At 41.6% G+C, this 27410-nt stretch overlaps 1 long non-coding RNA gene across 1 annotated transcript in view; it reads right to left on the minus strand.

Annotated features, from left to right (window-relative positions):
- Positions 1-14727: 14727 nt before the first annotated feature.
- LOC310883705 overlaps positions 14728-27410 on the minus strand; it is a 64088-nt gene continuing 51405 nt past the window's right edge. The window contains exons 2-3 of the long non-coding RNA XR_014573674.1: positions 17510-17558; positions 14728-15471 (exon numbers count right to left, since the gene is read on the minus strand). This is a non-coding gene — a long non-coding RNA (uncharacterized lncRNA). The remainder of the gene's footprint in view (positions 15472-17509; positions 17559-27410) is intronic.

The following is a 27410-nucleotide window of genomic DNA, read 5'->3' on the forward strand; positions in this document are numbered from 1 at the left end:
TAGTGATTTTTTACTTCCTTTTGGAGATACGAAGGAAAAGAAGTTGAAAATACACAACCAAAGAAATTTTAATCCTTGTTAGACTGAAATGTGATAATGGAGGCCACTTATAAAGGTGCTGCATAGATGCTATCTTATTAAGTACAGGAAAACATGGAAAATATAGACTTCCTCTTCCTATTTTCTGACTTCATCATGATATGGATCCAAGTAATATTTTCCAAAGAGAAAGGAATAATTTTATGCAGTGGCATGAACATATATGAACATATTTTTTTTTTTGTCATTTTGTTATTCCCTCCCTCTGCAAACACTTAAAAACTCTGTAAAATTAATATCTGAGACTACTTCGCATCTTTGATCAAATTCCAGTTTTCTTACCTATTACAGATTTGAGGTCTAATCTTCAGCTATAATCCTTCTAATAAAGTATGTATTTCTACATATACCTTTCCCAGAAACTACCACGCTACAGTTCTTTCATCTTGAATTCGCTGTGTTGCTTCCATCAGAAACAGTGAAATTTACACTATATGAAGTATTTATATGGGAAGTAAAGAACTCAGACATTTTTAATCACAGAATCACAGAATTGTCTAGGTTGGAAGAAACCTTCAAGATCATCTAATCCAACCTCTGTCCTAACACTAACAAGACCTCCACTAAACCATATCACTAAGGGCTACATCTAAACGTCTTTTAAAGACCTCCAGGGATGGTGACTCAACCACCTCCCTGGGCAGTCCATTCCAATGCCTAACAACCCTTTCAGTAAAGAAGTTCTTCCTAACATCCAACCTAAACCTCCCCTGGCGCAACTTTAGCCCATTCCCCCTCATCCTGTCACCAGGCACATGGGAGAATAGACCAACCCCCACCTCTCTACAGCCTCCTTTAAGGTACCTATAGAGAGCGATGAGGTCTCCCCTGAGCCTCCTCTTCTCCAGGCTAGACAACCCCAGCTCCCTCTGCCACTCCTCGTAAGACTTGTTCTCCAGACCCCTCACCAGCTTCGTTGCCCTTCTCTGGACTCTCTCGCGCACCTCCATGTCCTTCTTGTAGCAAGGGGCCCAGAACTGAACACAGTACTCGAGGTGCGGCCTCACCAGAGCCGAGTAGAGGGGGACAATCACCTCCCTAGACCTGCTGGCCACTGCTTCTTATACAGGCCAGGATGCAGTTGGCCTTCTTGGCCACCTGAGCATACTGCTGGCTCATATTCAGCTGCCTATCAACCGGTACTCCCAGGTCCTTCTCCACCAGGCAGCTTTCCAACCACTCATCTCCCAGCCTGTAGCGCTGCTTGGGGTTGTTATGCCCCAGGTGCAGGACCCGGCACTTGGCCTTGTTGAACTTCATACAGTTGACCTCAGCCCATCGGTCCAGCCTATCCAGATCCTCCTGCAGAGCCTTCCTTCCCTCAAGCAGATCGACACACGCACCTAACTTGGTGTCATCTGCAAACTTACTGAGGGTGCACTCGATCCCCTCATCCAGGTCATCGATAAAGATATTAAAGAGGACCGGCCCCAGCACTGAGCCCTGGGGGACACCACTAGTAACCGGCCTCCAACTGGATTTGGCTCCATTCACCACAACTCTCTTGGCCCGGCCATCCATCCAGTTTTTAACCCAACAAAGCGTACGCCAGTCCAAGCCACGAGCAGCCAGTTTCTTGAGGAGAATGCTGTGGGAAACGGTGTCAAAAGCCTTACTGAAGTCAAGGTAGATCACATCCACAGCCTTCCCCTCATCCACCAAGCGCGTCACTTGGTCATAGAAGGAGATCAGGTTCGTCAAGCAGGACCTGCCTTTCATAAACCCATGCTGACTGGGCCTGATTGCCTGGTTGCCCTGCAAGTGCCGCGTGATGACACTCAAGATAATCTGCTCCATGAGCTTCCCTCGCACTGAGGTCAAACTAACAGGCCGATAGTTCCCCGGGTCTACCCTCCGGCCCCTTCTTGTAGATGGGCGTCACGTTTGCCAGCCGTCAGTCAACTGGGACCTCCCCTGATAGCCAGGACTGCTGATAAATAATGGAAAGCAGCTTGGCCAGCTCTTCCGCCAGTTCGCTCAGTACCCTCGGGTGGATCCCATCCAGCCCCATCGACTTGTGTACATCCAAGTGCTGTAGTAGGTTGCCAACCATTTCCTTGTGGATTATGAGGGACAAATCCTGTTCCCCATCCCCTTCCACCAGCTCAGGGTACCAGGTATCCAGAGAACAACTGGTCTTGCCGCTAAAGACTGAGGCAAAGAAGGCATTGAGCATCTCAGCCTTTTCCTCATCTTTTGTAACTAAGTTTCCTCCCACATCCAGTAAAGGATGGAGATTGTCCTTAGTCCTCCTTTTGGTGTTGATGTATTTGTAAAAATGTTTTTTGTTATCTTTAATGGCAGTAGCCAGATTGAGCTCCAGATGAGCTTTGGCCTTTCTAATTTTGTCCCTGCACAGCCTCGCAACATCCTTGTAGTCCTCCGCAGTGGCCTGCCCTTTTTTCCAAAGATCACAAACCCTCCTTTTTCTCCTAAGCTCAAGCCACAACTCTCTGTTCAGCCAGGCCAGTCTAGTTCCGCGCCGGCTCGTCTTTGGGCACGTGGGTACAGACCGCTCCTGAGCCATTAAGATTTCCTTCTTGAGGAGTGCCCAGCCTTCCTGGATTCCTTTGCCCTTCAGAACCTCCTCCCAAGGGACTCTGCCAACCAGTGTCCTGAACAGCTCAAAGTCAGCCCTCTGGAAGTCCAAGACAGCGGTTTTACTCGTCCCCTTCCTGACTTCGCCAAGAATAGAGAGATTTTTTTAATTAAGATTATTTTAAGATTAAATTGGTCATGTAACAACACCTTAAAGGTCAGTAAACTAACAAGGCTATTGACCTCCTGAAATGCTTAAGAAAGGTAAAGTGAAATGAGTTTCCCAGGTGTTCAAGAATAATGATCTATATATTATGGGAATTTAAAAAATAGAGTATTTTTGACTTACTGTTTTTATTGTTATTATCTTTGGAGTGACCATTATTCTAAAATATGTCTACAACTGTACTTCGGTATAATTATCTTATAAAATTCTTTTCTTTAAGAATGAAAATTGAGTAAAATCGAGATCCTCGCATAATCAAAAATTCAAGATAAGAGGCTTTTGCAATGAATTCTTGCAGTACTTTATAGCAATTGACAGCCCTGTCGTGTCATTCATTTAGTTAGTTCAGTATTTTGCAATATTATGTGTTCTTTGGATTTACAATTTTACTTGTAATAAGGCAATCAATCCCTTCAGTTGCAACAGATGAACATAGTATTAGCCATATTGGGCCAGCAAACTAAGCCAATCTAGCCTGGTGTCATGTCTCTACAGTGCCAGATAGATGATGTCTAAAAACATGTATAAGCTCAGGCATGACAATTATATAAGTAATTGTGCCAAACTAATAATGGAAATGAATAATCTTCTAGCCTCTGGAGGTAAGAGCCACTAGTGAATTTCTGCTCTGATAACTTCTTCAGTCACTAACAGAACATGTCTAAGTTTTTAGCAATCACAACTTCTCTCATGGCTTCAGTATGTATTATGCAAAGAAATAAACTTTTTTTATTTACTTTCAACCAGACACTAATTTTATTTGACGCTTCGCATATTAGGAAACTCCTTTCTCCATTTTTACCTTTCCTATTATATTCATAGTTTTATACTCTGCCGCACTCTACACATTCAGTTTGCTTTTGCCAAAGTAAAAAGTTCTTAGTGTGTCATACTATAAAGACATGTCCTAGATTTGATCATCCTAGTTTTTCTACCCCATACCTTTTACAGTTCCAATAAATCTTTCTTAGGATAGGCATACTTCCCATTAATATATATATATTTTTTTTTAACTGTTATCAAGTTTTCATTAAATTATATACTATAACACTAAGACCTCATTCGTGTGTTCTAATGGTTAGCTCAGGGCACAGAGCACATCGTTACATGTATTAATGTTGGACTATTCGTTTTCAAGTGAATGACATTACTTTTATCAAAGTTGTTAGCAGAACTGCCACTCTGGAGGGCAGACTTCAGCCTGTTAAGGAGAGTGGTTGGCAGAGTCCCTTGGGAGGCAGTCCTGAAGGGCAAAGGAGTACAGGAAGGTTGGACAGTATTCAAGAAATAAATTCTAAAGGACTTACATGATTCAGACATACTTAAATGCTTTGTTGGATTAGGGTCTAAAATTTGAACATTTCCGTATCTTTGATACCATTATGATAACATTATTTTTAGGTAAATTTTCCAAACTCACTCACATGCACAAACCCAAGCCATTATGCTTTCAGCTGTTTACTCACTCTATTTATGCCTAAACCTGCCCATTTTCTCATAAAAGCCTATTAACAAAGTATTCCAATGTCAGCAATATTGAACCTGTTTCTATTATAATGAGTATTACTCTGATATGTTATTAAAGCAGAGAGAGTTAATTCTTATGGACATAATAGAGAAGCAAAATCCTAATTTGGTTTTCATTAGTATAGAATGATGGTGTGGAGCTTTCTGAACTGGGAAAATTTTGTACATATTTCTTGCTTGGAACACTTTTGCGAATCCATGTAGTTTTGTTTCAACTGCTGGTCCTTCTGAGTAGTTATCATAGTTGCAAGATAGTCGAATAGGTTGTCACAATAGCAGCTGGCTTAAAAAAAAAAAAAAAAAAAAAAAGGAAAGAAAGAAAAAGATAAGAAGACATTTGTGAAACAGCTTCTGAAAACACTTTTTTTAAGAAGGAAAAAAATTTTCAAGTTAGAAACGTGAGTATGCAGAGGAATATTTATTGTGAGTGATATATAAAGTATATAAAGTAAATCAGTTCAGACGATGTCTGTCTAATTTGAGTGAGATCATTTGCAGCATTCAAAGCCAACACTTCAAGTGCTCAATATAATTCACTGAAACAGTTTTATAAAGAATAAGTCTGTTCAATTAGGAAAACAAATTAGTCTCAATTGTAATCAGCTAAGGATCAAGCAGAGTAATGATCAAAGAGCATCAACTACCTTACATATATTTGTATGGTAAAATTCAAGAAAATCATTAGGTTTCTTTCTGTGTCTCTTCTAATAAGGTCTAGCAAAATTAGAAAGTGTCAATTAATTAACAATGTAGTGTTCACATTCTTTCACTGGTGAAATAAAAGCAGCACTCCAAGAAATGATTGGCATGTGTACAACTGCTGTAAATGCAAATATCTCACTCAAGATTGTCACGGATTTTTTGGATCCTGTTTAAATCATTAATGGTATACAAGGTTGTGATAGACCCCTCCCTGAGTTTCCCAGGGCCTTGAAGCAGAACAAATACTTTCTCCTTTTTGCTGAAATTCTCCAAAGGACATTGACAACTTATAGTCTCTAAAGTTAACTCCTATTAGTACACACACACACACACACACACAAGCACACACAAAAGAAGCACTGTAACTCTTAATAAAAGAATCCAGAATTCCCAAATGAAATAGCTGAAAAGTAAAACTTGAAAGTAAATCTCACCTTTGATCACCAATTTCTCCTCTCCTCTCAAATTCTCCTTTCCAGACCAGGCAACTTCAGAGGTTTCTGTGGTTGGAACAACTTCAGCACAGACATCCTAGCCCTGCTCCTGTATCGGATTTGGCTTCTAATCAGCTCAGTCCTGCAGGCAGGTCTCTGCCCTCTCAGGCGTTTTCCAGGTTGTTGAACTGCAAAGTATTGATTAACTCCTATGCACAGGTATTTCTCCTAACACTATCCTACTCCTGAGAAGACCTGATTTACATCTTAGGAACTGCAGGAAGAACAGCCAGTCACAAGTGGAAAAAGGATATCCCATACTACAGCCATTCCCTTACCCCGTTATTGGTATCCCAGAATATAACAGCACTTCAAGTTTCTTCAGTTTGTTCTTTGCCCTTCATGTTCCAATCCGCCCTTCAAAAATATTTTCAAGGTTAAAATATTTCAAGGTTCCTCACCAAAGGCTCTTAAAAACACAGGATACAAGGAAGGGTCAAACTAGGAAAACTGGGTGCAAGATAAGAAATAGGCAGGGCTGTCCTAGCAAAAGGGGATTGTGGCCTAGAACTCTGTTGTGGTCTGTCCTCTTTAAGTTATTTGTAAGTGATACTGTAAGGAAATTGAGTAAGACAACGAAGTTTCCTGACTCCATCTTATTCAAGATGGTAAAGACAACTGCTATATAAAGAATTGCAATAAGAATTTTCAATGTCCTTAAAAGAAAATGACATATTAAATTCATAGAATCATAGAGTCATAGAATCATGAAGGTTTGAAAAGACCTCTAAGATCATCCGGTCCAACCTTCAGAATATGCTAAAATTATGGTCTTGAAAATCATTGCACTAAGTGGTCTGTGTACATCCTTCTAAGCAAGAGGTAGAGACTCATGGTGTTCTCAGTATCCTCATGAAAAATAGTGGCACTTACCATTTGCAAAAGTGTCTTTGCTAACGTACCTTGCAGTGATATTCAGCTATTATTAAAATCAAGCTCAAAATGCCTTCCCAGCTATATTGTAACTTTCTTTCTTATGAAATCAATTCTGAATATGCTTATACCTATATATATATATATATGAAGCTCTATATGACTAGAAAAGAAATAAATCAAAACAACTGGTAGGACATATTTTACAGGCCCCAAAACAGCGATATTGAACACATGAGCCCCTAAAGGTTGCCTAAAATCCATACACTAGATGGATTTTTTCTCAGAGAGATGTATCTCTAGATACCATGGCTATCAGCATTCAATCTGTGGCTTATGTATCACGAAAAAACTGCTCTCTTACAGAAGCCAGAGAGAGCAGTAACATCAGTAATGAGCTCCTGTGTTCTGGACCGCACAATGGTTTTCACAGTTCTTTTGTTTTCCTCTGCTTCAGAGAATACAATAACTGTTATGATCCCAGGGACAAGGGAGGAAGAGTTCTGTGGAAAGAAATGTATGTAATTTGGAGAACAATATAGCAAAATGAGCACAGAATTTTCCTCCTTTCCTTTCTTTCTCTTTCCCCAGAGTTCTCTCCTAATTTTTATCCCTGGATGAGCTTCATTTTGTAACTGTTACACAGGACCCTGGGCTATGTTTTTTTCAATCTCAATAGGTGGCATCTTTGAGAGAAGTACCTGTCTCAACTGAGATACAAATGATCTCACACAATAATTCCAGTGTAGTATTGTGATTTAGAAAAATTAATCTTGATTCTGTTTTGGACTTAACTACAAAATGAGAGAGAAGCCAATGTCTTGAACAACCCTTTCTTAACTAACTTAACTTTCTTAACTGTTGAAGTTCAACAAGGCCAAGTGCCGGGTCCTGCACCTGGGCTGCAACAACCCCAAGCAGAGCTACAGGCTGGGAGATGAGTGGCTGGAAAGCTGCCTGGCCGAGAAGGACCTGGGAGTATTGGTGGATAGTCGGCTGAATATGAGCCAGCAGTGTGCTCAGGTGGCCAAGAAGGCCAACGGCATCCTGGCCTGTATAAGAAGCAGTGTGGCCAGCAGGTCGAGGGAAGTGATTGTGCCCCTGTACTCGGCTCTGGTGAGGCCGCACCTCGAGTACTGTGTTCAGTTCTGGGCCCCTCGCTACAGGAAGGACATGGACGTGCTCGAGCGAGTCCAGAGAAGGGCGACCAAGCTGGTGAGGGGTCTGGAGAACAAGTCTTACGAGGAGCGGCTGAGGGAGCTGGGCTTGTTCAGCCTGGAGAAGAGGAGGCTCAGGGGCGACCTCATCGCTCTCTACAGTTACCTGAAAGGAGGCTGTAGAGAGGTGGGGGTTGGTCTATTCTCCCACGTGCCTAGTGACAGGACGAGGGGGAATGGGCTAAAGTTGCGACAGGGGAGTTTTAGGTTGGATGTTAGGAAGTACTTCTTTACCGAAAGGGTTATTAAGCATTGGAACGGGCTGCCCAGGGAGGTGGTGGAGTCACCATCCCTGGAGGTCTTTAAAAGACGTTTAGATGTAGAGCTTAGGGATATGGTTTAGTGGAGTACTTAGTGTTAGGTCGGAGGTTGGACTCGATGATCTTGAGGTCTCTTCCAACCTAGAGAAATCTGTGAATCTGTGAATCTGTAACTAGGGAAAAAGAAAAAAAAAAAAAAGAGAGAGAGGAAAAAAAAGTGTGATCTTTCCGATAAAAATTTCTGACAGATTCTGATCAAAGTTCAGATTGGCAAATCCTTTTCTACAGTGATCACAACATTCTCTACATTTAAATTTAAAAACAAACAAACACACAAGCAGACAGACAGACAAAACAGCTAGACAAGACATACAGATGTATATACAAATCATAAAAACAAACCTGATATTTTAAATTTTGTTAGTAAGAAGAGTTAATATTGACATACCACCTCTCATTCAAGAAAAAAAAAATCCCACAGAAAGAAGTATAAGAGACAAAGAAGAAAAACAGGGCAGGGAAAAAAAAAAAAAAAGTCTTTAGCAGAAGAAAAAAGAAATATTTAAATGGAAATATAAAATTGATTATTTTATTTATTGTGGAGATATTTACGATGTAAATTATACCTTTCCTTTTTGTTATTAATTCTCTGGATCTCTGGAAATTATTATTCTTCCAATACACTGGGCAAGTTGAAGAACTCAAAGGCTCCTGATTCCTGAGGTGGCTGCTGGCTATGCTGAAGCACCTACTTAATCTAGTAGAGGCTCCAGAGGCTCTAGAGGCTCCAGAAATCACCCATTTGACAGTTTCATGAAAGAGCTTGCCAAAATCCCAGACTTATCTTATATTTCTGTTCATTGAAGACATGTGAATGATCTGATGTGCACCACAAGATGACAGAATCACAGAATCACAGAATTGTAGGGGTTGGAAGGGACCTCAAGAGATCGTCGGGTCCAACCCCCCTGCCAAAGCAAGTTCCCTAGAGCCGGCTGCCCAGGTAGGTGTCCAGACAAGCCTTGAATATCTCCAGAGAAGGAGACTCCACAACCTCCCTGGGCAGCCTGTTCCAGTGCTCTGTCACCCTCACTGTGAAGAAGTTCCTTCGCATGTTGGTGTGGAACTTCCTGTGCTCCGTTTTGTGGCCATTACCCCTTGTCCTGTCCCCACAAACCACTGAAAAGAGGTTGGCCAAATCCCACTGTCTCCCACATTTAAGTTATTTATAAACATTGATAAGATCCCCTCTCAGTCTTCTCCAGGCTGAACAGACCCAGGTCTCTCAGCCTTTCTTCATAGGGAAGATGCTCCAGGCCCCATATCATCTTTGTGGCCCTCTGCTGGACTCTTTCCAGGAGATCCCTGTCTTTTTTGTACCGGGGAGCCCAGAACTGGACACAGTACTCCAGGTGAGGCCTGACCATGGCAGAGCAGAGGGGAAGGATCGCCTCCCTTGACCTGCTGGCCACGTTCCTTTTAGTGCACGCCAGGATCCCATTGGCCCTCTTGGCCACGAGGGCACACTGCTGGCTCACGGTCAACCTGTCGTCCACCAGGACCCCCAGGTCCTTCTCCTCAGAGCTCCTCTCCAGCAGGTCACCCCCCAACCTGTACTGATATGTTCAGTTGTTCCTTCCCAAGTGCAGGACTCTATACTTGCTCTTATTAAACCTCATTTGGTTTCTTCCTGCCCATCTCTCCAGCCGGTCCAGGTCTCGCTGAATGGCAGCACAGCCTTCTGGCGTGTCAGCCGCTCCTCCCAGCTTTGTGTCGTCAGTGTACTTGCTGAGGGTGGACACTATTTCCTCATCAAGGTCGTCGATGAAGATGTTGAACAAGACTGGACCCAGCACTGACCCCTGGGGAACACTGCTAGTCACAGGTCTCCAGCTGGACTCTGCACCACCGATCACCACCTGCTGAGCTCGGCCAGTCAGCCAGTTCTCAACACACCTTACTGTCCACTCGTCTACCCCACGCTTTCTCAGCTTTGCTAGCAGGGTGTCATGGGAGACAGTATCAAAAGCCTTGCTAAAGTCAAGGTAGATGACATCCACTGATCTGTCCCCATCTACCCTGCTGGTGATGCCATCATAGAAGGTAACGAGGTTGGTCGAGCACGACTTCCCCTTGGTGAATCCATGCTGACTACTCCTCATAACATTCTTCTCTTCCAATTGCTTGGAGATGGCATCCAGAACAAGCTGTTCCAGCACCTTTCCAGGGACAGAGGTGAGACTGGCTTGTAGTTTCCCGGATCCTCCTTCTTGCCCTTCTTGAAGACTGGAATGACATTGGCTATCCTCCAGTCTTCAGGCACCTCTCCTGTTCTTCAGGACCTTTCAAAGATGATAGAGAGTGGTTCGGTGTTCACCTCTGCTAACTCCCTTAGCACACGTGGATGCATCCCATCGGGGCCCATGGATTTGTGTGCATTGAGCCCACTCAGACGCTCCCGAACCACTCTCTCATCAACCAGGGGGGAGCCCTCCATTTCCCAGACCCTTTCTTCTCCCTCCAGGGTCCAGGAGTCCTGGGGGGGAGTCCTTGAAGCAAAAACTGAAGCAAAGAAAGCATTCAGTATCTCCACCTTTATGAATAGACATAAAGCAGCAAAGTTTAATACTCACTCCCAACTGTGTAAAAATGAAAATATAGTCTCTATATCACTGTGGGTACATAAAAGGAAAGAGGCAAACACTGAGTCATTTTAGGTAGATGACCTTACAAAATTTTGATCACATCAGGAAAGAAAATTCCCATTCATTACACACATCACTTCCTGCTTCAACAGTTAAACTTGAATCAGACATGAACAGTTAAACTTGAATCACACATGAATGTTTGCATAATCATAGAATCATAGAATATCCCGAGTTGGAAGGGACCCACAAGGATCATGGAGTCCAACTCCTGGCACCACACAGGTCTACCCCAAAATTCTGACCATATGACTAAGAGCACAGTCCAAATGCTTCTTAAACTCTGACAGGCTTGGTGCCATGACTACATCCCTGGGGAGCTTGTTCCAGTGCACAAAAACCCTCTCGGTAAAGAACCTTAAGTCTGAAGAGGAGCAGAAAGGCAAAAAAAGACAGGAGGCAGGAACTGAGATTACGCATGCAGCTTCATTTAAGAGGCATCTACCCAACTTTAGGCCAGACGCATCTCATTCATAGGATTATGGAGGCCTTTATTGGAGAAACAATCTGAAACAGGTACAGTAGAACTTGAAAGAATGAGGTTAATTTTCATAACTATGACTTCAGGTTGGAACAAGCTGAATCTGAAATGGTGCTCACAGAATCTGGTTATTCTTCCAGAGTTTAGTCAGAATTTACAGTGTATGAACATTGGTCATTGCCATTTGCTGCATGTTACTTTTCCTGAGTTACTGTGAAATTCCAGAACAACTGCAGGAGTCCTTTATATAACTTTTAGTTTTATTCCAATAAACAATGTCTTTACAAGTACATAGAGAACATATTTCTTTGTAGTCCACCATGGATCTCTCCATTTGAAATGTTATTGTACTTTCAATATTATAATTATTAAAGAAATGGAAAATACTTGAGCTTCTGAGCTTCATCACTCTTTAATGGAAGATGAGGTCAAATCCAACATCACAGGTAAAACTTCCAAGTTTAAGTATTAAATTTAATTCCACATATTTCTGTCTCTTTTTTATGCATTAGATTCTCTAGGAAAACACAATGAACACAAGGTGGAGCCAAAGACTCTTGAAATAAGTTATTTGTTAATTTATTTATTTATTTATTAACTGAGAGCTCTTGAGAGAGGCAAATGAGAATAAACTAAAATCCAGCATTTGAAGCAAGTGGTTCAGGTAACTAGAAGTGGAATCTAACTGTTACTGTCTATAATTAAATCATAATAAATCTAAAGTTCATGCATTTTAACCATGAAAAAATAATTATATTTTTAGTCCATATCTTTTAAGGGCACATCCAAATTTAATAAGATTCTGTATCTTTAAAACTCTTAGACAAATCCAAATGTAAATTACCAATGATTTTTTTTTTCCTAAAAAAAACAGCAACACACAACAACAAAAAAACCATAAAATTTTGATGTCCAAAATGATTTTCATATTGTATGAGATAACTTCTCCTTTATTTTTATTTCACTACATTTTTTGCCTAATTTAATATCTCCCTGTTTGCATTTTTTGGTTTAAGTCAACTTTAATTGCGATATGTGGAAGAAAAGTGAGATATAGTCTATACTGCATATATAATTTGTCTTTGTAGACACTATGGCATTTTTGAACTCCAAGAGTAAAGTGAGAATGAAATTAAAGCTCTTGCCATTTTAATGTGGGATGATTAATCTTTAAAATTCTGGATTGGGTTGTTAAGGATTGTTATTAATGCATGGGGAAAACATATTTTTACATCAATCCTTCTATGGTTTCAATGTCATGGGTCGCATCAAACTGTATTTCATGTACCCTGCTACTTGAGAATATGTATTTTCTCTTCTTTTCCTGACTGTACACTTGACGGATCAGATGACTGATAATATTTCACAGCTGTCATCACCATCTAGTTCCACTTACATAGACACAACTTCATAAAACAAATGAAAGACTTTGGAAATTAGGGTCATACCCCTACTCATGTTAATATTTCCAGAATTTAGTTGGGGAAAAAAAAAAAAAAAAGGAACAGGCCTTCAAAATTAGCTGTGCTGGAACTGAAACTGATGGCTTACATATCTGATTTGTCTTTGTTTTCCTTTTAGTTTTGCAACAAAAACATTCACATGTTTCAGAGGGACCTTGACAGTCGAGAGGTGGGCCCATACAAATGTCACAAAGTTCAACAAGGCCAAGTGCAAGGTGCTGCACCTGGGCCAGGGCAATTCCAAATACAAAACAGGGTTCTGTCTATGCACAACTATGGGCTGGACAATGAGTGGATAGACAGCAGCCCTGCAGAGAAGGATTTGGGGGGTACTGGTGCACCAAAAAGTACTGAACACGAGCCATCAATATATACTTGCAGCCAAGAAAGTCAGTCATATCCTGGGCTGCGTTGCCAGCAGGTAGAGGGAGTTTATTTTCCCCATCTCCTCTGTTCTCATGATACCCCACCTGGAGTACTGTCTTAATTTTTTTTCTCCTGAAAATGGAACTCACTGACTGATACAGCTTATATTTAGAGCTGGGTAGTATTTGTAAGCGTAAAAGAGAATATGCTGAAATACAACCAGCTTAAATACCCTGAACTGAAACACTGAATTTCAGGACTGTAAACTGCCAGTTATTTTCAAAGGCATTCTTTTTGTGGGGAGAAAAACATGAAAGCTGAGTAGTTGGAGGAAGAAAAACACATGCAAAATGCTGTGGCAGATTGTTGCAGTGAAAATAAGTATGACTTCTCATCCACGTTCAAAGTCAAACTGCCACAAAATTCTGAAAGGAATCATACAAGCCAAGAGCTGTAGCAAGCAGAGGAGCATAAAGTAGTTCAAGTATTATAGTCGAATGAAATCATTACATCCAGTCTCTACTCCAGCCCTGTAAGCAAAGGAAAGGACAATATATTCTACAAATTAACTTATTCTGGCTGTACTGTACAAAATAAAAAGAAAATCAACACAAATAATTAATCTTTTACTGTCACCTTAATTGACAGAATTACTTAACACAGAATAAGTATCTGAAAACCATCTCTGACCAAGTTTGCATGAAACTATGAAAGCTAGAAATTTATAGATGAAATCCAGAAATTCAGATTGCTTTTTTCCATACACTAAGCCAACTGTTTTCTTATATGTGTATATTAAATCTCGTGATGACTTTACTTTTGATCATGCATGATAATGAATGTGTTCCTAAAACTGAGTCTATCAAAAGTAGCTTTAGAATTGCTAAAGATACATTATCTTATGGTTTTGTTTGATCTCTCAAGTGTTTTGGATGCTTACCATGCTCCTGTGTTCTCTATACCCATCATTCAGTCTCCTGATTTTTGAACCATTTACAGTAAGCAGTAGGAAAGCCCTCATTTTTTTCAAGGCAGTTTTTACTCATCTACAGTTCTCAGTAAACCAATGGTCCTCAGGATGTTGTTTAACTAAGTGGATTTTTAATTTAATTTAACTCTAGTTCCTAAGTACTGGGGGAGAAGTAGTTAGGGTTCATATTGAGAGTAACTTATTTTATACTAGAATGCACTTGAGAGTCAAAAAAATATACTTTCCTATTAATCTTTGGTTTTATTATTTTTCTAAGTAGCTTATGAAATATTTAAATCAAAATATCTAATTGCAAAAACATCAAAATTAACATTTTTAAAATGAATAATGGAAATCAAATATTTCAAAATGAAAATTAAAGTAACAGTGATATATTTCAGCTAAAAATAGAAAGCATTAATCTGGGGAATGATAAAAAAGATTTTTATTTTGAAATATTTTCTTAAATATTTCAGTTACCAAGTTATTGTATTTTCATAAATATTTAATGAGATGCTTTGTCACAAACTTGTCCAGTTCTAGTTTGTAAGCTCTCCCTTCCCTTCCCTTCCCTTCCCTTCCCTTCCCTTCCCTTCCCTTCCCTTCCCTTCCCTTCCCTTCCCTTCCCTTCCCTTCCCTTCCCTTCCCTTCCCTTCCCTTCCCTTCCCTTCCCTTCCCTTCCCTTCCCTTCCCTTCCCTTCCCTTCCCTTCCCTTCCCTTCCCTTCCCTTCCCTTCCCTTCCCTTCCCTTCCCTTCCCTTCCCTTCCCTTCCCTTCCCTTCCCTTCCCCTTCCTCTTTTCCTTCTCCTTCTCCTTCTCCTTCTCCTTCTCCTTCTCCTTCTCCTTCTCCTTCTCCTTCTTTCTCCTTCTCCTTCTCCTTCTCCTTCTCCTTCTCCTTCTCCTTCTCCTTCTCCTTCTCCTTCTCCTTCTCCTTCTCCTTCTCCTTCTCCTTCTCCTTCTCCTTTTTTTTCCTGGCTTCTCTAAAATATAAATAAGAACTTTTCCTGTAAATAAATATGGATTTTATTTGCCTCCCTCATTTTTTTTTTCTTGGATAAGACCAAAAAAAAATAGGTAAGAATGCAAAATTCTCTTCATCGACTTCAATGGAAGTCATATTTTCTTTTCAGCCATCAAGATACTACATATGACCCTCTTAAAACAGCGCTTACAAAATAAAGGTGTCAGGTTTATGTGTCTATAAGCAAAATCACAGATGAATATGGATATAAAGTTTAATTCCATAGAGATCAGAAATGTTTGAAACACCTCATGCAGTAAAGGAAAGAGTTTGGACTTGAGAATGTTGTCTTGGTGTGATAGAGGTAATCTTGACAGCTACAGAGCTAGGAAAGTGATAATGAAAATTCTTGCGTTGAAGACAAATCAGTTGCAGTTTCTCAGAATAGTGCTTTAATGTTTAGGTTTTATAACTAATGATTCTAAAGATGCTCGCTCTAAGACCTCATCAGTGCTGCTGCTCCTTCTTGCCCCTGGAGGTATTCAGCTGTGTTATGCCTTGCTGAATTGTCCAGTTCTTTTTTTCTGATACTGAACAAGAGATTAAAAGAAAAAAAAAAAAAAAAAAAGGGAGAGACAGGTTGACATAAGGACAAATAAAAGAAATGTATTTCTGTCCTAGGAACTCTAAAATTCTTCTTGTCTTGCAAAACATTTCCCACTGCATAAGACAAATTACAGTGAATAATCTTCGCCTCCTATTATACAAAATGTTCCCTGTCTCCAAAAAATGATAGAAAATGAAAACTCTGCAAACTGTATGCACAAATGCATCTATATATATATATCTGTAAAAATACAGGTAGAAACCTCACTAACTTGAATCTTGACCAAATAGCCTTTGGATTTAAACTTAGAAACATAGTCCTTTGAAACAACACTCATATCAGTAGAACCTGTGGCCTGCAAGGAATCAATCATTTTAATTATTTATCTTAAACGAAAATATATCAAACAGTCTTTCTTAGTTAAATCACAAAAAATAACGTACATGCTTGCTGTCTGCCTGATCCCATTTTAGCTGAGTGAAAGAAGTTTCAATTAATATTCTAGGTTCTTGAAACCCTTACGTCTTTTGGCAAGGAATTACAAAGGCTGTTAATTTATTACTATGAACACATCTTTCCTTTACATGCATTCTAAAAATTGTTATTTTTTTCAATTAAAATTCTGTTTTTGTTTTTCAAGATAACAAGTATGTATATTTGTTACATCTGTCCAATCACTCAATATTAATTTCTTTGCTAAAAAATAAAATAAAATTAAATTAAATTAAAAAACTTTTTAAAGGCTTCTCACACAAGCTTTTTCATTTGACCAGAAGTAAAAGATTTCAAGACCAAATTGCTACTATTTCTAAATCACACAGAATACTGTTAAGAATTGGTTTTTCAAATCACCCGGTTTTGGAAATAAGTTGTGGGATTCACCTGTCCTTACTGTAGATGTTTGAAGGTTATAACTTTTTATCCCTTTCCATTAATGGATATAAACCCCCTCTAGAGCACAGTTCATTGCTTCCTAAGGTGGTCACATAAGACAAGTTAAATGTTAATTCTTGTTTTGAGATGTCTGCACCTTGCCATTTGAGAATGGAGGGACACATAAGCCATGGTGACCATCTCACGCTGGTTTCATACATGTGCATGCAAAATTAGGAAATCCCATACAGTATTGCACACTAAATATTCAATATATATTCAGTATATTCAAGAAAGTACTGAAAGACCAGCAGACTTTGATAATAAAATTAAAATGTCTTCCAGAACATATGGATGACTTAGTGTTACTATGTAAAAAGATTTTTCTTTTGTGTGAAATGTCATGTCAAACACTTGTTTGAGTTATTCGGTAGTAACAATGTTCATATTTCGAGTAAGTGCTGAACACTTATTTATGTGATGGATACTGTGCACTCACTACTATCATTGATAACTATCAGCTCAGTGAGGCAGGAATTCACAATCCCGTCAGATAAAAGCAGTCTTTACAACATTCAGCTGTAAAATGTTCTTTTGCATCATACAGCCTACACAACCTGATTTTAAGGATCCTTATAACAGCGGCTGCAGAGCAAATGTGAAAGAGAAACTTACAATATAAACAGCAAATTCTATGAATCTGCTGTCATTTAACTGCACAGAATCCAGCTGAAAAAGAATAGCTGACTAGAACCACAGAATCACAAAATGGTTTAGGTTGGGAGGGACCTCTGGAGGTTATCTTGTCCAACCCCATGTGGAGAATAGTCAGACTAGTTAGTGTCACTGAAAACTGATAAGCACCAGCCTTGGGAAAGGGGAGTTGAGCAGCTTGCTCCTGCTTATCTCTTACACAAAGTTTGTGGATGGAAGTCCACAAGTTTGGTACAAACGGTTGCTGAAGGAGGGACTCTTGAGGTGGCTGGCTGGCCCTGTTTTTGTGCCACAACAGAATCTTGAAGGCCATGGTGCCCATAGTCAAACATTTTGCTTCAAAATGTTTAAAACTAATATTGAAGTTCACATCCCTGAATATGATAATGAGCTTAATGAAGTACATGGTAAACGTAAATTACTACAGTACTCACCTCTTCACCCAAATCATGCTAAACATCACTCCAGGAGGGTGGGGGTGGACTGTGGGGGAACAAATATGGTTAGAATATAAAGGAAAAGAGGAAAGCGTAGAAAGTTAGTGTTAGGAGTTACTGTTATGAGGATGTGTTATACTTAGGAAAAAAAAAGAAGAGCAGGGGTTGCAAAGATAGAACTGGAGACCTAGAAGAGACAGTCGACAGTCTGTGCCCCTTCTCCTCCACCAAGACAGGGATGCCTTCTTGGTAAATTCTGTGCCTTCACCTTTTGGTTAGGAATACCTTATCCAAAACTGTCTCAGTAAAAGCCTTTATCAGGACTCTGAAACAGGCAAATGTTTGATGTTAAAAAGTCCCCTTTAACATGACACCCCATGCTGAAGCAGGGACACCTAGGCTTGCACAGGACTGTGTTGAGGTGTTGAGTCAGGCTTTAAATGTTTCCAAGGAGACTACACAACCTGTCAGGGCAACCTCTTCCAGAGTTTTTGAGATTTATGATTAAGCCCATCCCCCAATCCTTGGAACATTCTGTCTTGTCAGGCTGCTCACAAATTATAACAAACAAGAAACACTGTCTGCAAAAGCTGTTCTCATGCAGTAAGTCATAAATAGTAAAAAAGCATATTCTCATCTCAGATATTCCATCCCGTGTCAATGTAAAAATAACTTCCAACTCTCTGTGTTTTCAATTGACTCATATTCATTATGTTTTACCTTTCAGAAGTAATACATGAGTTTTCATTTAAAGTAATGACATTTAACACAATATAGGAAAAAAAATATTAACTGTTGCCTTTAGAAACTAACTTTCATTTGATGAATTTCTTATAGAAAAGATTTTGGAGTTCTGTGGACCAGTGAATTGCAGACAACTTTTTATTGCTTAAATATATTCAGAATAACTTTTCTGTGGGATAAAAACAAAATAATGATAAAATTGTCCTACAGCTTTACACAGAGAGACATGACAATTATTTTATATTTTGCAAACAAAATAATACTAGATGTGATTTTATTCAAAGGAGTCTAAGGCAGTTAGACATCAAATTACCACTAAAATTTCATAATATATTCCCATTTGCTTGCTTGAAAGTAGCTGTTAGTGTGTGCTTGTATCCCTCTGTGTGAAAATATATGTATTTAAATATAGATACATGTGGGTGTGTGTACCTTTCAATGCCTATGTGTTTGTAATACAAGAGGAAATTAGATGAATAATACAGAATGTGTTATCAGGTATTTCATCTTCATTCTCAGTTGGTGAGGAACATCTTCAGTGGAATACTCTAACACTGTCCTATAAAATCAATTTTTTTCTGTTTCTCCTTATGACTGATAAGAGGATGGATACTTCCTTCTGTTGTACTCATTATCATCCTGCTGCATTTATCAATTACTGTATTCTTTTAACCTCTTCTACTTACACTGTTTTCTTCCATATATGATTATTTCTTTCCTTGATCTGTGACATGCCTTTCTCCCACTGTTGGAAAGGACTTCATGTTGTTTTGTTGTCATAAAGGGCAACAGAAAATAATTAAATTGATTATTTCATATATATATGTAAGCAAACCAAATGATTATTTGACTTGCGGTTGGATGCTGTTGATGGAGTTTTGGAAGCTCTCAAGGAACCAAAGAACTGCATTAACTGCCTGAAATAATTACAGATCCCATAACTCTCATCATCTGTACTGTACTGTCTTTGAACATTCATGGAGTTAATTTGCTCCACTCTTACTCTATAGTTTATCTTAGAATGTGAACATAAATCTCTGTAAATATTCAATGGAACAGTCTCCCAGGAAGAAACACTGTAGTTCATGTAGGAACATGAAGGTAGTACAATGAGAAATTAAGCCAAAGAATTAGTTTCCCATAAGGGACACATGCACAGTGACTGAATGATAAGTCAATGATCCAACATAAATTATTTTCCTGGAATATTTCTTACATCTTGACACACCATTATCCTTTATACTTGGCTGTGAATGCTGCCAGGGTACAGTCCAATACGCATAGGCAGGAAAAACAGACCATAACTGTTTCTGATTTAGGGCTATTAAAATTAACCAAGGCTGAATAAGTTGAAAGTGGCACTGCTGATATCACCAAGCAGTATATTAAAAAATATTCCAAAATTATTTACTGAACTAAAGCTTTCATAATCAAAATGTGAAGAAATCTTCAGAAGATAAATCTAGACAGATCCTGTTAGCCCTTTGTAGTGGGTTTACATGGCAAGGTTTTGGTAGCAGGAGGCCATAGGGGTGGCTTCTGTGAGAAGGATCTAGAAGCTGTCCCATGTTTGGTAAGGGTCCCACTGCTGACCAGAGCTGAGCCAATAAGTGATGTTGTTTTGCGCCTCTGTGAGAGCATATTTAAGACAGGGAAAAAAAAAAAAAAAAAAAGAAAAAAAAACACACTGCAACACACAGCAGCTGGGAGAGTGAGAGGAGTGAGGAACAGCCTTGCAGGCGCCAAGGTCAGTGAAGAAGGAGGGGGAGAGGTGCTCCAGGTGCCGGGGAAGAAGTCCCCTGCGGCCTGTGGTGAGGACCATGGTGAAGCAGGTTGTCCCCCTGCCGCCCATGGAGTACCACGGTGGAGCAGGGTTCCACGCTGCAGCCCGTGGAGGAGACCACGGTAGAGCAGGTGGACCTGCACCAACAGAGACTGCGGCCTGTGGAAGACCCCTGCCGGAGCAGATTCCAGGCCGGACCTGTAGCCCATGGAGAGGAGACCACGCAGGAGCAGGTGACCTGACAGGAGCTGCTGCCTGTGGGGGACCCAGGTTGGAGCAGTTTGCTCCTGAGGGATGGACCCCGTGGTATGGACCCATATCTGGAGCAGTTCTTGAAGAGCTGCTGCCTATGGGCAGCCCACTCAGGATCAGTTCAGCAAGGACTGCATCCCATGGGAGGGACCCCACAGCACAGGGGACGAGAGTGATTGAGAAGGAGCGGCGGCGGCGAAGAAGCACTATAGACTGACCATAACCCCCATTCCCCCGTTCCCCTGAACCGCTCGGGGGGAGGAGGTGGAAGAGGGTGGATGGGGGGGAAGGTGCTTTTGGTTTCTTTCCTTTGTTTCTCGCTTCTCTAGCTTGTTAGTAATAGGCAATAAATCTTACTATCTCCCTATGCTGAGTCTGTTTTACCCATCATAATAATTACTGCGTGATCTCCTCGTCCTTATCTCAACCCTTGAGCCCTTTTCATCATATTTTCTCCCCCTTCCTCTTTGAGGAGGGGGAATGAGAGAGCGGTTGTGGTGGAGCTTGGCCGCCCACCTGAGTAAAACCACTGCACCCTTACACTAAGATAGTTTCCTACTGGAGTATTTTGTCTTGAGAAAAGGTTGCAGACATGCCTATTTAAAGGCCAGTGTGAACAAGAACTGTGTGAGAGTTCACAAAAAGAAATTCCACGCCCCTGAACTGCCTTCATGTGCCAAGTATTGCATCAATATTTACACTCCTTTCTGAGTTGTTGTTTATACTCCTAATTTCCGCAGTTCACTTTTTTCAAAAAGCGCCATGGCCAAAGGCCAAAAGGATAAAAGTTCTGCTTACAAAAGTCATACAACCTAGAGTTAGAAGGCTCTTCAAATCTACCCTCTGTATTTTACAACCAAGTAAGCGACAGGCAGGATCAAACACTGCCAGCACTGGCAGCCTTCTGTTCTCCCTTATTCAAATAATAATATGAAATAATGTCATTATGTTCAGTATGTTTTCTCCATATTTATACCAGTGTCACCACCAGGAGAAAGGAGCCAAAATTCAGTTACTGAAAGTGTGCATTTTGCTGTTTTTAAGGTCTTTTTTATTAAAATGTCTCTTGATAGGTCTGTTCTATCCTAGATTCTTATTCTAGTGAACCTTGTTATATTCACCCATTTCTAAGAGTGCATCATTTTAAACAATACCTCAAAAGAGATTATTCTTACATCAGAACAGAGCTATGCATGCACCAAAAGAGCTTAGCATTCCAGAATTGGTATCTCACAGGGATGAACAAACATTTGACTGATATTGAGAGTCCTAGGATGCATTTATGTTAATGAAGTTTCTAATGCAAAAGTTACAATAATGCAATTCACCTTCAATGTAACCCTCCTGCTCAGTGTGTGTCAGATCAATTAGTTTGTCCAGGACTATGTCCATTCAGGGTTTGAACACATCCACAGAGAAGGACTCCACAGCCTTTTTGAGTAGCCAGTTCCAGTGTTCAGTCACTTTCACAGTAATTTTTTTTCTTATGTTTAGACAGAATTTTCTGCATTTCAGATTGTGCTCATTGCCTCATGTCCTTTCATTAAGCACTGCTGAGAAGAATGCCTATCTATTTCCTACAGTTGACTTCTGCACATTGATAAGATCCCCCTGAGCCTTCACTACTCCAGGCTGAACAATCCCACCTCTCTCTGCCTTTTCATGTATGAGAGATGTTCTGGTCCTTTAATCTTTTGGGCTCTTCACTGGACTCGCTCCATTAACTTATTAATGGAAAGGTTACTCCATTAACCTTTCTTAGAGTGGCGAGCCCAGAACAGGACACAGTACTCTAGATGTGGCCTCACCAGTGCTGAGTAGAGAGGAAGAACCATGTCCCTTGACCTGCTGACAGTTCTCTAGGGAAGAAGCTCCAGGATGCATTTGTTGTTGTTTTTTTTTTTTTTTACTGCAAAGGTACATTGTTTTCTCATGGTCAGCCAGGCCTGTCAGGAACACAAAGTCATTCTTGGAAAAGCTACATTCCATCTGATTGGCCCCCAGCCTATACTGGGTTGTGGGGTTAATTTTTGCTAGGTGCAGAACTGTTTCACTTTGTTGAACTCCATGAGACTTCTGTTGGCCCATTTTTCCCCCTTGTCAAAATTCTTATGAATGACAGTGTATCAGCCACTCTTCCCAGATTTGTATCACCAGCAAACCTGAAGAGCTTAAACAGTAAGGGACCCACTATCAACCCTTGGATTACTTTACTAGTACCTAGACTCCTTATGGACTTTGTGCCATTAATCACAGCTATCTGAGCACAACAAGATATCTTGTGGTTCAGGTCACTGTCCACTTACCTAACCCAGAGTTTAACAGTTGAAGTTAAGGATGAGGATGTTATATAGTGTCAAAAGCCTTACTACAGTCAAAATACACAACATTCACTGTTCTCAATGCTTCCACCACCAGGGATGTTTTATGATTACTTGATATGTTGCTTCACCACCCACCCCAGGATTAAAGTGAGGCTGACCAGTCTGTAGTACTGCAGATTGTGGGGAACAATGAAAAAGGGTTTTTTAAGTATGCTATCAGGAAAGAGGACCAGAGTAAACATTGGTCTGATATTTGATGAGGTTGGTCACCTAACAAACAGAGACATAGATAGACAAAGCAGAGATATTTAATGCATTTTTTGACTCTGTCTTCAGCACCGATGATGGGCTCTGGAATCCCAGCTGTCCTGAGTTGGAGGACTGTAACTGCAGGAATGATAAACTCCCAGCCAACCCTGCACTTGTGAGGGATTTGCTGCTCTGGTTGGATGCGTATAAGTCCATGGGGCCTGATTCATCCCAGGGTACTCAGAAAGCTGGCTGATGTCCTTGTGGGACCTCTCTCAATTATTTTTCAATGGTCTTGGGAATCTAGAGAGGTCTCAGTTGACTGGAAGCTGGCAAATGTGGTCTCAGTTTTCAAGAAGGGCAAGAAGGAAGATCCTGGCAATTACAGGCCTGTCAGTCTCACTTCAGTGCCTGGTAAAATTGTGGAGATTATTCTGAGAGTTCTTGAAACACACCTGAAGGACAACGCACGCGTTGGTAACAGCCAACATGAGTTCATAAGGGGAAGGTGATGTTTAACAAACATAATTTCCTTTTATGACAAGGTGACCCATCTAGTTGACCAAGAGAAGCCAGTTGATATAATCTTTCTGGATTTCAGTAAAGCTTCTGATACTGTCTCTCACAGTATATTTCTGGGAAAAAATAAATATATAAATAAAAATGAATAGAATGCAGCTAGATAAAAGCATAATGAGACGGATGAACAATTGGTTTATGGGTCGGGCTCAAAGGGCTCTTGTAAATGGGGTTACATTGGGATAGTGAACTGTCACAAGCGGGGTCCCCCAGGGCTCCATTTTAGGACCAGTCCTCTTCAATGTTTTCATAAATGATTTGGATGTTGGACTTGAAGGTTTTTTGAGCAAGTTCATGGATGATACTAAATTGGGTAGAGCTGTTGACTCCATCGAGGGTTGTGAGGCTTTGCATAGAGATCTAGACAAATTAGAGAGCTGGACAATCACCAACAATATGAAGTTTAACAAGAGCAAGTGACGGATTCTGCAGCTGGGAAGGGGCAAACCTGGTTTTATATACAGACTGGGGGATGAGATGCTGGAGATCAGACCCACAGAAATGGGTCTCGGGCTTTTGGTCGACAGCAAGCTGAACATGAGCCAGAAGTGTGGCTTGGTAGCCAGGAGGGCCAACCATACTCTGGGGTGCATCAATAATGGCATTGCTAGCTGGTCAAGGGAAGTGATGGTCCTGCTCTACTCTGCACTGGTGTGGCCTCACCTTGAGTACCGTGTGCAGTTTTGGGTGCCACAATATAAGAAAGATATTAAAGTGTTAGAGAGTGTCCTGAGGAGGGCTACCAAGATGGTGAAGGGTCTGGAGGTAAAGACCTATGAGGAGCAGCTGAAGTCACTTGGATTATTCAGCCTGGAGGAGAGAAGACTGAGGGAAGACCTCATTGCAGTCTACAACTTCCTCACAAGGGGGAGTGGAGGGGCAAGCACTGGTCTCTTCTCTCTTGTGACCAGTGATAGGACCCAAGGAAATGGCTTGAAGCTGTGACAGGGGCAGTTCAGGCTGGATATCAGGTAAAGTTTTTTCACCGAGAGGGTGGTCAGGCACTGGAACCGGCTCCCCAGGGAAGCAGTCACAGCACTGAGTCTGCTGGAGTTCAAGAAATGTTTGTGCTCTCAGAAACATGGTCTGATTTTTTGGGTGGTCCTTTGGTGACCCAGGAGTTGGACTTGATGATCATAGAATCATAGAATGGCCTGGGTTAAAAAGGACCTTAAAGGTCATCTAGTTTCAACCCCCCTACTCTGGCAGGGTTGCCAACCACTAGAGTAGTCTGCCCAGAGCCACATCCAGCCTGGCCTTGAATGCCTCCAGGGATAGGGCATCCACAACCTCTCTGGGCAACCTGTTCCAGTGCCCCACCACCCTCTGAGTGAAATCCTTGTGGGTCCCTTCCAACTCAGGATATTCTATTATTCTATGACCTTGCCTTTTTTAAAGATAGGAGTGACATTTATATTCTTCTGGTCCTCAGGAACCTGCCTCAATCACCATGCTCTTTCAAGGATAACCCTGTCCACAAACTCTTTACCTGGTTGTTGATTATTCTGTACGTGTTTCATAGTTTAAAGTTCTTCTTACAAGGTTGGTAGGTTAATAGCAGAATTACCCACTTAGGTGACTCCTTTCACTTCCAGGCAGTCATCAGTTCTCAAAGAAGGTCCCATGGTCATAGAAAACAATACCCTGTTGCTGATACCAGCCACACAGCCACAGGATTTGTCCACTCCTCCTCAACCCCTTTCCCCTCACTGACAGACTTGAGGAAAAGACAGCTTAGTACATTATGGCTTCAATCATCACGTCCAGAGCCATATAGCGAAGCCTGATAATATGCAGTTCTCCACTGGTATTATCATTGGTGCGCATAAGAAACAGCAGCAGGGGACAATCATACAAGGTCAGACAAACCTTGACAGCATCTGTACAACTTCATAAAATGATCCCTGGGTAAGCAGCAAACCTCATTTATTTGTCCATGAGGAAGAGAAAAAATAAAAGTCATTTTTCACTAGAGAAAAAATAAAAGTAATCTGCTCTGTATTTTATCCAAGTTCCCATGTTTGCTGTTAGCCTACATAACTCACACTGGGTAAGTCCTGCCAAAACACTCTTAAGAATATGTATTGGATTTATGTGGCAAGGTTTTGGTAGTGGTGAGGGCTGCAGGGCAACGTCTTTGAAGAAAAGACGAGGCTGTCCTGTGCCAGACACAGACGGTTCCAGCCAGCTCCAAGGGCCCCACTGCTGGGCAGGGCTGGGCCCAGCAGCAACACTGGTGGTGCCTTTGGGAAACGTATTTATGAAAGGGCAAAAATTGCTGTGCAGCATCTGTGATAGAGAAGTAAGAAAAAAAATGTGTGAGAAACAACCCTATAGACACCAAGGGAAATAAAGAAGGAGGGGGATGAAATGATCCAGAGCAGAACTTCCCCTGCAGCCCTTGGAGAAGACCATGGTGGAGCAGGCTGTCCCCCAGCAGCCCAGTAAGGACAATGCCAGAGCAGATATGCACACTACATCCATGAAGGACCCCACACTGGACATGCAGGTGGGCATGACATCAAGGAAGCTGCAGCCCAAGAAAAGTCTATGCAGGAACAGGCTCCTGGCAGGGACTGTGACCAGTTCATGAACAACTATGTCTTCTGGGAGAGACCCCATAATGGATCAGGGGAAAATCATGAGGAGGAAGGAGCATCAGAGATGAAGTGTTGCAGACTGACTGCAAGGCCAATTCCCAATCTTCCCTGTGCATCTTGGGGTGGGGGGCAGAGGAGGTAGAGGTGTTAGGAGTGAAAGCGTGAAGTTGAGCATAGGAAGAAGGAGGATGGAGGGGGAAGTGGGGAGGATGTTTTTAGTTATACATTTTTTTCTCACTACACAACTTTATTTGGCAATAAATAAAATTAAACTTTCCCCAGTCAAGTGTCCTTTCTGGTGGCCAGTGATAAGACCCAAGGAAATGGCTTGAAGCAGCGACTAGGGTAGTTCAAGCTGGATATCAGGAAAAAATTCTTCACCGAGAGCATGGTCAGGCACTGGAACAGGCTCCCCAGGGAAGTGGTCACAGCACTGAGCCTGCTGGAGTTCAAGAAGCATTTGGACAGTGCTCTCGGACACATGGTCTGATTTTTGGGTGGTCCTTTGGTGACCCAGGAGTTGGACTTGATGATTCTTGTGGGTTCGTGTAGTGGGTTTATGTGGCAAAGGAGTATTTTCTTCGAGAAGAATCCAGAAGCTGCCCCAAGTTAGATAAGGGCCCTGCCACTGGCCAAAGCCAAGCCAATAAGCGATGTTGTTTGCACCTCTGTGACAGCAGATTTAAGAAAGGGGAAGAAAAAAAAACTGCTGGGGAACAGCAGCTGGGAGAGAGAGAGGAGTGAGAAACAGCCCTGCAGACTTCAAGGTCTCTAAAGAAGGAGGGGGAGAAGTGCTTCAGGCACTGGAGCAGAAGTCCCCTGAGACCTGTGGTGAGGTCCCTGGTGGAGTAGGCTGTCCCCCTGCAACCCATGGGTCCCACAGTGGAGCAGATCTCCATGCTGCAGCCTGTGGAGGATACCACGGTGAAGCAGGTGGATGTGGCCTGTTGAGGACCCCTGCAGGAGCATGCCCTGGGCCGGACCTGTAGCCCATGGAAAGGAGCCCATGCAGGAGCAGGGGGTCTGGGGGGAGCTGCCACCCATTGTGTACCCGTGCTGGAGCAATTTGCTCCTGACAGATGGACCCTGTGGTACGGACCCATGTTGGAGCAGTTCTTGAAGAGCTGCTGCCTATGGGAAGCCCATGTAGGATCACTTTGGGAAGGATGGCATCCCGTGGGAGGGACCCCATGTGGAACAGGGGCAGAGAGTGACTGAGAAGGTGCGGCGGAGACAAAGTGCTATAGACTGACTGCAACTCCCATTTTCCCATTCCCCTGTGCCACTTGGCAGGGGCAGGGAGGTAGAAGAGGGCGGATGTAGGGGAAGGCAGTTTTGGTCTCTTTCCTTTGTTTCTCACTTCTCTA

Source organism: Anser anser (genome assembly GCF_964211835.1).
Source record: "Anser anser genome assembly, chromosome: 1".
In the NCBI taxonomy this organism is placed as follows: Eukaryota; Metazoa; Chordata; class Aves; order Anseriformes; family Anatidae; genus Anser; species Anser anser.